This window comes from Alligator mississippiensis, chromosome 3, assembly GCF_030867095.1.
Source record: "Alligator mississippiensis isolate rAllMis1 chromosome 3, rAllMis1, whole genome shotgun sequence".
Lineage (NCBI taxonomy): Eukaryota > Metazoa > Chordata > Crocodylia > Alligatoridae > Alligator > Alligator mississippiensis.
Window position 1 is genome coordinate 17,896,567 of NC_081826.1, and position 14,479 is coordinate 17,911,045.

Genomic DNA, 14,479 nt, shown 5'->3' on the forward strand with positions numbered 1-14,479 from the left:
AATTCCAAATACATCCACCTGAGGAGGTGCCTGATATCATAAATCTTACATATTTGATAATTGTATGGGCGAACTTTAAATGAATGGTGATACTTAAAAATGCATGTTGGGGATTGTTGTGAAAGGTTTCATTTTAATGAATGGAAATATGATCACACAAGCTTTTATATCTCATCCTTTCCCACACTGGCTCTTGCATATGTCTGGGCAAAGCATTAGCTGTTTACATTTTCTTTGTTTTCACTCCAGTGATGAATGACTAATCTCCAAATTCAAGTGTTTAAAATGACTGTAAAAATGGCAGTGTGAGACTCACTGTGCATTGACAAGGGCAAAGAATCACAGGAGGCACTTTCCTCTAAAACTGAACAAGGAACTTCATAAAAATAAGGAAAACAGTATTATACCTAAAGCTATACTTTCTACTGCTCCTTTGCTGTATCATTTCTACCTAGAATCTTCCCCAGCACCCTTGGCTTTCTCCAGATCGGAGGACCTGAAAATAATTTCTAGACCATGGGCCAGGACTCTGGGAGTCTATTCTCCCAGCTCCCCATTAAACCCTGAGGACCAGGACTCTCAGCTCTGCAGATTGAGCATGGAAGTCCTGAGAGCCCACAAGATTATCAGGCTCCTGGCTGCAGACCAAAGGAACATAAACGCTCTGAGAATATGTGCACACTGTCCCAGCCATTGCTAGTAGGACTTCCTCCTCAGCATGCCCCGCTTATGTGCTCTGGTTAGTATATGCCAAAACTGAGAAATGTGGTGGTGAAGCCACTCCAAGAGCACCCTTCCATGGTCACATTCAAGACCTTGGTCTCCAGCATGCTTGAGGGCAATTCTGAGGTTAATGCATGTGAATGGAAGTGGGAGGGTGGGGTGTGCTCAGGTATGGGTGTCTTCCCAGCAGCAGAGTGGTACTAGGTAGACCTATCTTCAGAAATACCACACAGGCTCCAGACTGACAATCTCTTAGTTCAAAACTTGGAGCCCAAACTTTGAGGGGCTTTAAAAAAGTCGGATTTCTCAGGCTTTCCCCAGCTCTGAGACTCCTGGTTCCACGATGGAAAATCCTAAGAGCCCCAACCCTGGGGCAGTCCATGTGGCTGGAGCTACCCTGAAGGTGTGCACCTTGTTCCCTTGTAGTCCCCATGCAGGGTGGCAGGAAATGAAGTCAATTTCTAATTGACTGTGCCCATGGTTTCTTGACAGATTGTCCAAACCAATATGTCTCTTGCCACAAACCCCCCCTCCCAAGAAAAAAAAAGGTAGAAAGAAACCCCTTTTCTACTGGAAATGTCTCATCTCTGCCTTTAGAAGGTTATACATTCTAACGTCGTCTGTGCATTTGAGACCAGGGATTTGTAGAATATATGCACACACACGTCCTCCATTACACATGAATGCCTTGCACACTCTGTTTTCCTGGATTATGGAAAGTGTGAGTTCATCATCCGTACAACATCCAAGTCACTATTATTACTGAAAATTTGGATTGACAAAGAATTCTTATAATCTGTGACCAGACACAGATCTTCTTGCTCATCTTGAGTGGTAACTTACTCCACAAATAGTTTCACTGATTATTACAGGACCACTGTAAGTTAACAGTTCTTGTTACTTAGCCACCTCATTTTATTAGGGTCTTTGAAATGGTATGTAAAGGGGTTGTTTTTGCTTGTGCTATAGGGAGACTATATAGTCTGGGTGGAGATTCAGAGCTAAATTCTGTCTTCTTCTGCCATTGGCCTGCCATATGACCTTGTTCTTTATGCCCCATTTTTCCAGTCTAGCAAGTTAATAACAGTACTTCTCTTCCCTTGAACAGTACCAGGAGATCTATGGATGAAAAGTGCTACTATAAAAGCTAAATATTATTGTAATGATCTGTTATGAATTGAATGCTTGGGATTACTTGTTTCTACTCATCTTAGACCACATAAACCTGATAAACTTACTGTGTCGGCAGCAGCATTCTCAGTAATGCTGTGCTGCTCAGACCAAGCTGTTTCCTGGACCAGAGCAGTGTAGTACTGTGGGTGGGCTGATTATCTTGGTGGCAAGCTAATTGGTACTGTCAAGCTAAATGGCAGTGCTGAAGCTGGAGCAGTGCAATGTGCATGGGGACATGAAGTTTACAGTGTAGCATGGCCTTATTTTATGCTAGGTGCATACATGGACTTGACTGAGTGCAGATAACATATTGGACGGAGTCCAACTAACATATTCACTAACAGCAATAAAATGACAAAGCAAAAAAAAAAAAAAAGTAAGTTGTAAATGTGTCCAGTTCATTGTTCCTTTGATCTTTCCCAGCAGCATGCCTCTCCCTGTATTGCTGGCTCAGGAATATCTAGTTTTAAACCTTTTAGCCATCTGAGTTTCGGAAGCAGTGACAATGCTTTCTGTTTATTATCTGTAAACTTGATTACCTGGGGAGATATTGGATTTTCTGGCTTGGAAGGTGTTTGTGGTTTTCATAACAAAGAAAGTAAGACATGCTGGGAACAGGAGGGTTTACAGTGCATCCAAGCAGCAGGAATGAAAACCTGTACATTAGGAAGACAGGTTTTGCCTTTTTGCTAGGTGCTGCTACAAGTTCATTTTTTTTTTTTTTTTTTGGACAGCTGACCCTGCTGAGCGTCTGTAACTGTTCTGAATGGACAGTTTAAAGCTCAGTTTAAAGCTCATTGAAACTAATGGAAAGACTCTTGACCACAGTAAATTAGATCCTAAATAATTCATCATGCACCCAGCTCTTTTGAACACCTTAGCCAGGGTTGATTCTGCTGCAGGTCAAAATCAGCCTCATTAGGCAATCAAGAAATTGTTACCCACCTTGCTTTTCAAGGGATGGTTCCTGCTTGGATGTGTTGATAAGAAGAGTAAAAACACGGCCCTTTCAGATTCTGAGCTGAGAGCAGATTATGCCAGCAAAGGGCCTAGTCCAACAGTCTAGCAAGTGAGAAAAAATTAGGTATGTGACGGGGAGGAGTGGCTTAGTGGTTAGGGCATTGGTCTTTGGGAGACTGAGGTTTGATTCTTTTGTCCAGCAGAAATGTTCTGTATGGCGCTGTGGGTTATTCATTTTCTGTCTCTTCTGAAATGTCTCTTCTTAACTTCTCTACCTCTAGCTGATTGTGCGGGGATGAATAAACCTAAGATTGTGAAGTGCATAGTATGGTAAGGATGTGCCTTATAAGTACTTTACTTAGTGGGTATATAACCCCTGGGTTGGATCTGACCTACAGAGCCATTTTATTCAGCCTGTGGAGCTAGGGGGCTTCTGTGATGTTTTGGTGGCAGGCAGCAGGAAGTAGTAGTGAGGAGCAGCAGCTCTAGTTTTTTCCACTGCTGTTTTCTTGTTTTAAAGCAGTAAACAATTCCCTCAAGCTAAGCCTGTGCTAAGTAAGGAGTGGATTGCAGTACATCCTCAATTATCTGAATGCTTGATTATTCGAACAATGGTCACTGCCATTTTGGTTTGACACAATTACACATTCTGGTAACTAGCCACAGTCAAGAAATTGGCAGGAAATTGCAAGAGAAAGATAATAATAGTAGAAAATAAAATAAAAAGTATTGATCTGTTGAAGGCTGGGACCTCATATAGTATTGTAAGTGAAGGGTACAGCCCAGGGAATGCAGCCATCTCAGGCAAACAAAGAGAAAATGCTGTGCTATCTGCTGGCCTTGTTACAGTATCACTTATCCAGATGGCTCTACAGCAAGTGCTTTCTGGATAATGGAGAATGCACTGTATAGCCTTCCATCAGCTAATTCTTTTCAGTTCTGGAAAGAAAGGAAAGCATTATTACAACCATTTTAAATCTGGATATATCAGACCAGAATTGCCACTTGTGAGGCCAAAAAGTTCATAGGTAACCGGCTAACATATGGCAAAGAAATATGTTATTAGGCACCGAAATGATTGACCTGTTTTTTAAAGGTGCTGTGCCCCTGTAACTCCCATTCATTTCCTGTACCTTGCAGCAGAAGAATTAGTCGCCCCCTTATAGTTCTTCGCCTCCTTGGTGTGAAGTACAAGGGCCACGCTTGTTCTTGGAAATGTCTAACAGGATTTGAACTTTACCAAATGTATTAGAGCTGCAAGTGTTACAAGAATCACTACATGTGCTAGGCGTTTTCTCTTGTTCGGATGTGGTTTCCTGGGGTACAAGCCGTTCTTAGAAGTTGTGTTTTCATCAGTCTTTGCTTTTTCAACTTACCAGAAAGTTGTTTCAGAAAATCTATATTAAGATATGCTTATGAATATTGGGTTGTTTTTATTTCAGGTGCAGTCCTATTGAAATCAGTATGGCTATTTACAAGGAGGAAGGTGCTACTTTGTGAGTAATCCCACCCCTGAAATGTATGCTTTTAAGGATGTAAAAGTAGCAGTGTTCTAGATGTGCTGTCAGATATTTTTAGTAGCAGTCCTGGTAGTATCTTACATGGAAGAAATTAACCCAGAAGGCACCATGTAATTTTTGACTTGGGAAATCAGGTGATTCACTTATATAAGACATTCCTATGCTATTTGCACACAAGAGCCACCGTTTCCCATAGCTTTTAGGTAACAGTCCCTTAATTCAGGTGTAATGACTTAGTTTAATTAACATGTATACAAAGAAATATCTGTGTGTGACATGCAAGCATGATGGTGTGGTTTATGCCTTACAAACTGCTTAGCACAGATAGCAAAGAGAGCTATGCTGTCCCCCCAGGAGCGCTTCCACGCATGCAAGCACGTGAGCTTGCAGCAGCTCAAATAGAAGCAGTGCAAATTTGAGCTGGGGCTTTTTGCCTCAGCACATGTGCTCGGACATGCACTTTGTTGTGGAGCAAATTGTGCCACTTGGGGCAAAATAACCCTGCCTGGCTCCTCCGGGATCTTCAGCTAGGGGGAGCTAGAGCCTGGGGCCAGCACCTGCGCTGTCCCCAACAGAATAAAAAGCTGCCTTGTCCTGGCCCCAGCAGTATAAAAAGCTGCCCTGGCAAGTAGCTCAGGGCTACTAGCTCTCAGGAGCTTCTGGGGCCCAGCCATTCGGTACCTGTGGACACTACCCCTTGCACCAGCTGGACTGCTGAAGCAGCCCTGAGAGCTCTCTGCACCCTTTACCCACTGCAGGGGTCTGGCAGTGGGGGCTGCTGCCTGGCTATGGCCATCTGTGCACCTGCCAGACTCGGAGGGGGACTACAGAGCCAGTAGAGGCATCTGCCCCTCCGGGCCAGCTGCCAATGGACTGCAATTGCAGGGTTGGCCTTTGTGTGGCACTACTGCCATTTGTGCCCCCTGCCCGGCCATCTGGGCAGCTATCATACAGAAGATGTTCTGGGTGTGGTGGCCTGCTTTGAACTGTCAAAGCATGTCCTCCTGGCCCCATTTGGCCAGGAGGTCAGCCACAACCAGCTGGGTCCAAGGTGCCAGCTCTGAGCAGGCAGGGTCCTGCCACTGGCCTCGCCAACAGGAATTCTGGTGTTCCCTATTGGAAACCTGAACAATCCCTGATAAAAAAAATCCCAAAATCACTCTCTAAAATGCGCCCAAATCCATGTTCCTCCACAAGTAAAACAAAAGACCACTATAAAGAGAGAGCGAGAGAGTGAGAGACAGCGATCAATTGGACAAGGTTTTATTGATATATCTACAGTGTTAAAGCAAGTCTTATCATAATTATAAAGTGAACTCTAAATACAGGTTTCATGAATTCATGAATACATATTTTGCTGCCCTCCCACAGGGTGATGGCCCCCACACAAGGGCTATGGCCCCCCACCAGGGGATTCAGCCCCTACACAAGGGGTTTATCCCCCAACAGGGGGGTCAGCCCCCACACAAAGGGTTCAGCCCCCCAAAAGGGGGTTCAGCCCCCCAAAAGTGGTTCAGCCCCCCAACAGGGGGTTTGGCACTCTCACAAATGGTATGGCCCCCGAACAGGGGTTTCATCCCACACACAAGAGGTACGGCCCCCCACTGGGGGCTAAATGGCACCCGCAGGGGCTACCACCCCCCCTGCAAGGCCCACATGCCCCACCCCAGGCCCCCAATTGCTGTTCCACCTGTCTCCACCCCCCACCAGCTGCTGCAGCCCCCCACAATGGCCACCCCACCCAGCCCCACCACCCCACTCCCCTAGACCCCCCCCAATGGCTTCCCCACCCAGCCCCACCCCCCAACTTGCACCCCCAGTCCCCCAAGGCTACCCCCACAACCCCAGCCACCATCACTTAAAAAAAAACCCAGAAAAAGAAAATGGGAAAAAAAAGCAGTGCCCCCAGGAAGCACAGGACGGCACAGGAGCAGGAGGGGGACTCGGGGGGGGGGGGGGGGGCTAGCGGGGGGAGGGAGGGCCGTTGCCCCCCCCAGCCCCCCGACCCCTTACTTACCAGCACCGGAGCCCTGGTGCTGATACACGCAGCCTGGCTGGCCGTGTGTTTGAGCACCAGGGCGAGGGGCAACCATAGAGACACTCTGGCAGCCAGAGCATCTCTATGAAGGACCCAGCCTCCGGTTGCCTCAGGGCACAGTCAGGGATTGTGCCCTGCCCCGCTTTTTTATACTTTGCTTTTTTTAGACCCCTGGATATCCAAGGGTCTAATTTTCTCCCCGTGCTGCAAGTTTGCAGTGTCGGGAACATTTTTTTGTTCCCGTACGTGCCTGTTGCCCAGTCGCAAAGGGGTTTGAGGTGGGGCAAGAGGCAAGTGTGTGCTCGTGTGGATGTCAGGAGTGCAAATGATGTGTCATGGTTAATTGTCACAGAAAGCATTTCTTTCTAAGGATTAACCTGTATCCATAAGTGTGAAGAGCTTACATCAAATCTCTGGGTCCAAACATCCCTGAATTTTGAGTAACGGTAAGGTCCAGATCTGAATTTCACATACAACCTCAATCAGCATGGGTCAAGTTGAAAACCCAGAAGGTCCAACCTGGTTCTGAGCATCTGGGTGCTCAAGCATAACTGAAGCCACTCAGAAAGTGGCAGACTGCTTCCCCTGTACCCTGCTTCTGATTGAAGACCCTTCTACTTTAATTCAATATTATAAGGTATACCAGTGTCATCTTGCTTGTCACCAATCTCCTTTCCTCATCGTGTCCTTACACCTACTCCCAATTTTGATTGTAAACTCTAGCACAATGAGATTCTGATTCTAGGGCTGACAGCAAAGTGTTAGAGGAATGCAAGTAGGTCAAGACTTTCACAAGTGGGTAGTTCTTTTGGATGCCTGCTTTGAGGCTGGGTCATCAGAAGGTGAATAATGTGCATTTACTGAAATTACACTCCTTTAAGGGTTCTCAAAGGGAGATGTTCAATGTGAGTACCCTCTTGTAAAAATCTAGCTCATACTAACTAACCAAAAAAAGTAAACAGGGTTGCCCTGTCATGACCTGTAATCACATGTTTGTAACTGGGACATCTTCTGTCCTAGATAAAAGAAAACAAGAGGTAAACTGTTAGACTTTTCCATACTGTTGCAGCATTACATTTACGAAAAAAATGACCTGATTGCACTTTAGAAGGGACTCTGGACTTCAGGTTATGATTTAGGAATTACTTTTTGTGGTTCATTACCTGCCCATGAAATAGAACCAATTATGGCACATAACATTAAATCCTATGTTCATTCATGTTTGTGAGATAGGGGATCTTGTTAATATTTAGCAAGGGAAAGATACTCAGAACTACAAGCGTTTTGCTCTGGAACTTTGGAGTTTGGGACATGCTTAAAAAAGTGAAGAATTATTTCATTGGGCAATTGTTATGTCGATTTGACTTCTAGCTCTCCTAATAAGAAGAGATGTATCGTCTTGCTTTCATAATAGTAATAACTGATTCCTAAGAATACCAAAATACCGGCCTGTGCCAGTGATTGATGATTCTCAAAGCTGAGTGACTTTAAGATGAGCACCTTATCTGTATCTAGGCACCGAGATCTGAATATGCAGGTATATTTTTAATGTTTCTAGGCAGCACCGCAAAATATAAAGGTCAGGTACATGCTTGGGAAAGCTGCGGAAAGCTTCTGTTTTGCCTGGATTCATCTTCCTGTTTGTGAGCTTTGTAACTTGCTAGAAACTTGGGCCAGGTCTTCTAAAAGAAAGTAATGAGTGCTGGGTGAACTTTGGCTGAGTTTGGAGTGATCATATATAAAGCTATGGACTTGAGTGGAGACCATGGGACACATTAATTTTGGCCTTCAAACAGATAAACTATGACCGGTTTGGTTGAGTTTCAAATTGTGTCTCTGTATTCACCATAGCCATCACAATGGAATGTGGTAGTTATGGTTCTGGGTCCTTTATGCTCCCTCTGCATGAAATTCAAAGGAAAATTCAGGGAACATGAACCTTTTCAAACTGGAACCAGGGATATGCAAACTGCAATGGCTGAGCTTGGCAGATCTTTGCTTCTCATCAGGTATTTGGTATGTGGCGCTGCATTGAATATAATCACTGCACTAAAAGAAAGCGCAAATGTAAATAAACAATCTTTTTCCTCCTGGATGCTCTTAAGTTCTCTAGCTTTCTCTAACTAGGCCTAGCTTCTTAGTTGCTATCCCTCAGGCTAAGGAAGACTGAATACTTCATCCTTGGAATATATTAATACCACTTCTTAATCATCCTGAGCAATCATTGATGGTTGAGCAACATAAAGCCCTCCTTTTCCCCTCAAGCGTTGGCTGCGGCTAGTAACGCCCAAGCCAAAAAGATTGGGAGTTGAACCTGTATACAGAAGCACCCCTCTTTATCCATGGCCTACAATATTTTCTCATATTTTAGTACTACTGACATCTTTATGATGGTGTGTGTGAAGTAATACTTTAGCAACAGGCCAACACGGTACATTAACAGACAGAGAAGTCTTTTCTGTCCAGTGTGAAAAGGGCAAAAAATGAAAGATGCTGGGCTAAGGTTCAGGAGACCTGGGCTCACCATTTGGCACCGTTCCTCCTTCCTGTGTGGCCTGGGACAAGTCACTTTGAAATTCAATTCCCTGTCTGTAAAGTGGGATAATGCATCCTTATTACTTCTGAGGGGTGTTGTAAGGATAGCTCCATTAATGGTTATGAGGTGTCCAGATGCTACAGGGCTGGGAGTCTCTGTTGACCTAGGATGGCTTGCTGGTTCTGTTTTTGTGGGGGGATACAATATATCAGAATTTTGCTTATAGTTGGCAGTCTCTAGAAGACCTGAATGAAAAATGGAATTTCTTTGCCCTGAAAAATTCCAGTATTTCAACCTATTTCACCCCAAATTGGGATTTAAAAAAAGGAACTAAAAAAAAGTATGTTACCAGAAACTGTCCTATAATGCACCGATCTTCAACTATAGGGAGAGGTTGTGGTGCATCCTGGGACAAGTAGTCCAGTTGAGGAGCAGAGGCAGTCGGGCGTAGAGGGAGCATAAAGGACCCAGAACCATAACTACCACATTGCATTGCGATGGCTATGGTGAATACAGAGATGAATGATGACCCAGAGCAAACCATGAGTTTTAGTTTTCCCAACAGAAATCGTGATTGAACTCCAGGCTTTTTTTAGAGAGAGCTTTAATTCTAGTGGGTTTATTTATGGGGAAAATGTTTTTTGTTTTGTTGGGTTTTTTTTGCTCAGTCCCTTGGCACTGAAATAGTTTATTAAACCAATTGTTACCTTTCAGCACAGATAAGCACATTTCTATAAATCCAGCAGCTGACTGGTAATAAATCCTAGGTGAGATCTAAAGCACTTCTACATCTTTGTGTATGAATTTTAACCCTTATTAGTATGAAAAGGATAATCTTGCATTTGTCCTCTGTGCTACCTTGTACCTGTTTCAAGCCACTTCACATCTTTCCTTTAATATTTTATCAGTGTTTAGGACCATGTTGGGACTTGTGTTCTAGCATGTTGATTTTCTGTGAGAACAGCAATCTGATTTCAATGGCTGTGCGTGGGAGGGTAGATTATAAATTATAGGTTCTGAGCTCAGGTGCAGGCCCTGGGAGCGACTGTTTTAAATAGTTGTCTGATTAACAAACCTTTCTGGTTTATGGAATGGAAAGGAAGATCTGTCTTAGAGATCAGTGTTTTATTTCAGACATGATTCACTGGGGGATCTGGATTACTTGGGGCTGGAGGGGGAGTATTTATCGCATTCTGCGGTGAATCGGTGAAATTATTTAAAAGCATAAGACTGCTCGGAGGAAATCTTTTGGAAGGAAATGAATGGCTCTGAAGGGTGGGTTCTGTTCATGGTTTCTGACTGTAGCATTGGATACCATGAGAGAAGATACCTGAGCCTAATGGCCCATTGGTCTAGTGTGGTTAAGTCATACCAATTTCTATTGCCAACAGCATGTTAGGCAGTGATATGGCCCGTATCTCATCTGGTTGTCTTTGATTCTTTAGTTCAAATGACCCATTGACAGCCTTTGGCCTGTATCCAGAGTAGGACTTGAGCTCAGGCCCTGGAGCTGTAGTGAAATTCCTTTACAGCTATGCCACTGCATGCCTAGAAGGCGGATGCTAATAGATATAGGTAACTAGATAGCTCCAAGACTGGTTCAAGGGCTTCTATCATTATACCTTTATGAAACTGGCTGCCATACACACACTATATCTATGTTGTGATTTAGGACCCCAAGCCAGCAGACACTTAGGTTTAATAAAATGGGTTTGCCTACTAACTTCAAACTAAGCATGTGTTTTAGTGCTTTGCCATACCTGGGATCAACCAAGTTGTCAGTGCTCAGCAGGCACCATAGAGCTTTAAAAATCAAAAAAGAATACTACTAGTATTATATAAGTGCAAAGTCTTCTTTTGCTTGGTTATCTGTTTTGTGATTTTTTTCAAACTGGATTGCTCAGATAAGAGATACAGACACACCTTTCAAGTACTGTTACCTATTTCTCTCAGCCAGGGAGCAGCAGGTGGAGAAGGGAGAGCAGGCAGCCCAAGTCTCCATGTATCATGCAGCCCCCGCACTGAGGCTGCCTGCTCCCAATAGCAAATTTTGCCTTCATGCTGCAAATTAGCAGCACTATGCACAGTTTAACATATAACATGTGGGGTTTGTGGCACCTCAAACTGTATGTGCCTGCATGTGTGGACATGAAGAGTTAAAAAAAAGTAGAAGGCAAATAAAACAAACTCACGCTTTATTATTATTTTAAAGACAACATTGTGATAGGGGAGGATCCTTCTCAGTTTTTTTTTTTTCAGGTGAGGCTTGGTAATCCTATGCATACCTAGGGGTACCGGCAGAGATTGGATACTGGTTTGGAAGGCCCAATCAAGTGAATCAGTGGAGATGAGTTACTTGATGTCCTCTGAGTGAAGGGTTATAAAGGACTGTGTTAAGTGCCCAAGTGCCCAGGATGCTATACAAAGACTATATAGATGACTTAACAGAGAGAGACCCTAGACTCAGCATTTCTGCCTATAATATAATGATTGTCAATTCCAAAGTGTTGTCAATTCCTAATGGTGCCCGGTGCCAATCTGTGCCCTGGGAAGGCCTGATGGGCATGAATGTTAGAGCCCTCAGTATGCCTGGCACTGCTCATAGAGGAAACTGTTTGTCAATCCATCTAGCAGCTGCTCACACATGTGATAAGCATCAGTTTAACTCACTGCATGGAGAGATTGTCTGTAGCCTGGACTCTAACAAGAAGAGTGTATTACATGGAAAATTTGATGTATGGGGAGAGCAACATATGTGGGAGAAAAGGGGGAGAAACGGTAACAGAGAAAGGGAATGGGCATGAATGCAGGATCAGAGTGTATGGGCCAGTGGTGCTGCAGGAGGCATGGGCTTGGAAGTGAGTGGGTAAACCTGAGTTGGGGGGAGAGTAGAGAAAGGGAGGGAAAGCATGGACCTAAGTGGGGGAGAAAAAAGGGGGCTGGGATCTAAGGAAGGGAATGGAGCTGGGGAGATGGAAGGGACCCAGAGACTTTGTCATGGGTGGGGAGAGGCAAGAGGAGAATGGAGCATGCCAGGAGACCCTGGCACGGGGCATGGGCTAAAGAAGACAGTGGTATGGGAGAGGGTGCATATGGGACTAAAAGGCTGACTGCCAGCTGGTGAAGAGAGAAATGGGAGACATACTGAGTCCTTGTTGTGGGGAGCAGTGGACACGCACAGCTTCGGGCATGAGCGGGGTGTTGCAGTCTCTCCCTGAAGTTTTGGGGAATGTGAAGGTGCTACACAGAGCTAGTGAGAAGGGGTGAAGGAGAAGCACAAGGAGCCCCATGTATGCAATGCATCCAGTCAACAGACACTGCAAAGCCTGTATAGGTGACAGTAATATGACAACACTGCTGCTGGGAGCAGGTGTAGCAACTTCCTTACCAAATAAAGTTGTCGTGGCATTTTTAGGAAGGTGCTTGCCACTGTATTCCCAATTGTCAAACAGCTCGTTGTATTCCAGAGGTGAGCAAAATATGGCCCGTGGGCCGCATTCGGCCCATGGAGGGATTCTGTCCAGCCCACGGCAGGTCCCTGAGTCCTGCCTGACCCAGGCGCTGTCCAGGCTGTCATACATCCTGCCACCCCCTTGGCATGCAGTGGGACTGGGGCAGCTCCGTGGAGTGCCTTTTTAGTGAGCTCAGGCAGTGGCAGCTCCTTCCAGCTGCTGCCACTGTTGGCACCAGCCCTGTGGTACTGGTGGGGACCCGCGCACGCAGCCTCAACCCTAGCCCACCCCGTGCCCACTCCAGACTTTGCCTGCTGGAGCGAACCAGCTCCAGACCAACTGGAACTTGTGCGCACAGCCCCGATCTCGGCCCGCCTGGGCATGGGCTCCAGGTGGCTTCAGGAAGAAATGCCCAGCAGCTGTGGGAGGGAGGTGCCACTTTCCCCTCGCAGCTTCTGCCCATCTGCTGCTGCTGCTCAGTATGGACAGGCGGTCCATAGCAGGCATGGGGCAGGCTGAAGTTGGGGCTGGGGCTGTGCACTGTTGGCGGTGGCAGGGAGGAACCGCAGGGTATGCAGGCTCCAGGCTGTTGCAGGGAGGTGAGGGGTGCTGACCAGCCCACGGCAGCTCCCCAGAAATGCCTATATGGCCCGTGGGCCCAAGTAATTGCCCGCCCCTGTTGTATTCTGTGTCGGTTCAGGCAGGGTAAGCCAGCTGTGCATGGGGCTGGAGCTTAGCTTCACCTGTGCCAGGCTTGGCCACTTCCCCAGGTGGAGGGAATGAATACAATGGCAATCTGACAGTACTCAGAAGAAGCTGGGGTGGGGATCACAAGGGCAGCCCAAGCTCATTATGAAAGTGTGCACTCCAGTAAAGAGCGGGAAGAACAGCTGGGAACGTATCAGGGCCCGCAGCCAGACTGGATAAACCCTGCCACAGTTACCCTCTTTCATCCTCCCCTCCCAGCTGCTGCTTCAGGCAGTCCGGGAACATTTCCTCCTTTAACTTTTTCTGTTTTCTTGGGTCATTAATGGTTCAAATTATAGCATGTTCTTTCTTTCACAACCTGCTGAAAGATGTGCAAGAGGATTAGTCATAGCATTCCACCAACTCCACTGCCTCTTTCTTTAGTTCTGTGTGCGCAAAGAAAAGGAGCCACTTCCCTTTGCCCCTAAACTTTCCACCGGTATTTCTTGAGCTTTTTCTTTTTTTTTGTCTCTAAAAACTGGACTTTTAGAGAACCGTGTTTCAAATTCTAAAAATTGAAAAATGTTTCAGAAATGAAAAATCCCTATTAAAAAAAATCTTATTGTGTTTAACCTAAGCTATTGCAGTTGGCAGCTGATATTCTTCCCAAATCAAACCAATAAAAAGTGAATGTTAAAAATCCGTTAATTTTTTTTTCCTTTGAGAACATTTATTTTAGAAAAATGAAAAAACAATCATAAAGAAATTTGGGGTGGGTGAGGGAGAAGAAGTGAACTAACATTATATCAGATTCACAAGACACAGCCTTCTCACAGTAGCAAAAAACTCATCGCCTCTTCAGTTTAAAAAATAATTTAAAATAAATGAATTGATGGTTCACTATGTCAAACTTAAAATGCATGATTTATTTGCCCATAGTAGAGAAGAGCAGGCCACTAAACAGAGAATCAGAGTCATTATTTAAAAAAAACTAAAATTCACTCTAAATTGAAAGTCTTTATTTTATAAAGTCACTGAAACTTCTTTTGTGTTTTGGCCTATTGGGCTCGGTTCGTTTATGTGGGTTTCACCTTGGCCTTCAATTTAGTTCAATTTACTGCTTAGAGAAATTAACTTGGGGGTTGGGGCCAGGGCCTGCTGATTATCATATTTGCAGCTGCTTGCTTGAATGGTCTGAGATAATACAGTCTCATGTTTCAGTCCTGTTTACTGACTAAAAAATAAACTGCCTTTCAGTGCCAGTTTGGGGGGGTCTCACTAAAAACAAAAGTGAAAGGAGAGATCTGAGTCATTTTAAACTAACTACTTGTAAAATATTTGGTCTCTCTAATTAAATCCTGCCTCCCCCCCTAAACTCCCACATTGTCCC

The 14,479-nt window shown here is 45.0% G+C and overlaps 1 long non-coding RNA gene across 1 annotated transcript in view; it reads left to right on the forward strand.

Annotated features, from left to right (window-relative positions):
- The window catches only part of LOC132249059 (uncharacterized), a 160,901-nt gene that overhangs the window by 132,381 nt on the left and 14,041 nt on the right, over positions 1-14,479 (forward strand). The window contains exon 2 of the long non-coding RNA XR_009460445.1: positions 4,299-4,352. This is a non-coding gene — a long non-coding RNA (uncharacterized LOC132249059). The remainder of the gene's footprint in view (positions 1-4,298; positions 4,353-14,479) is intronic.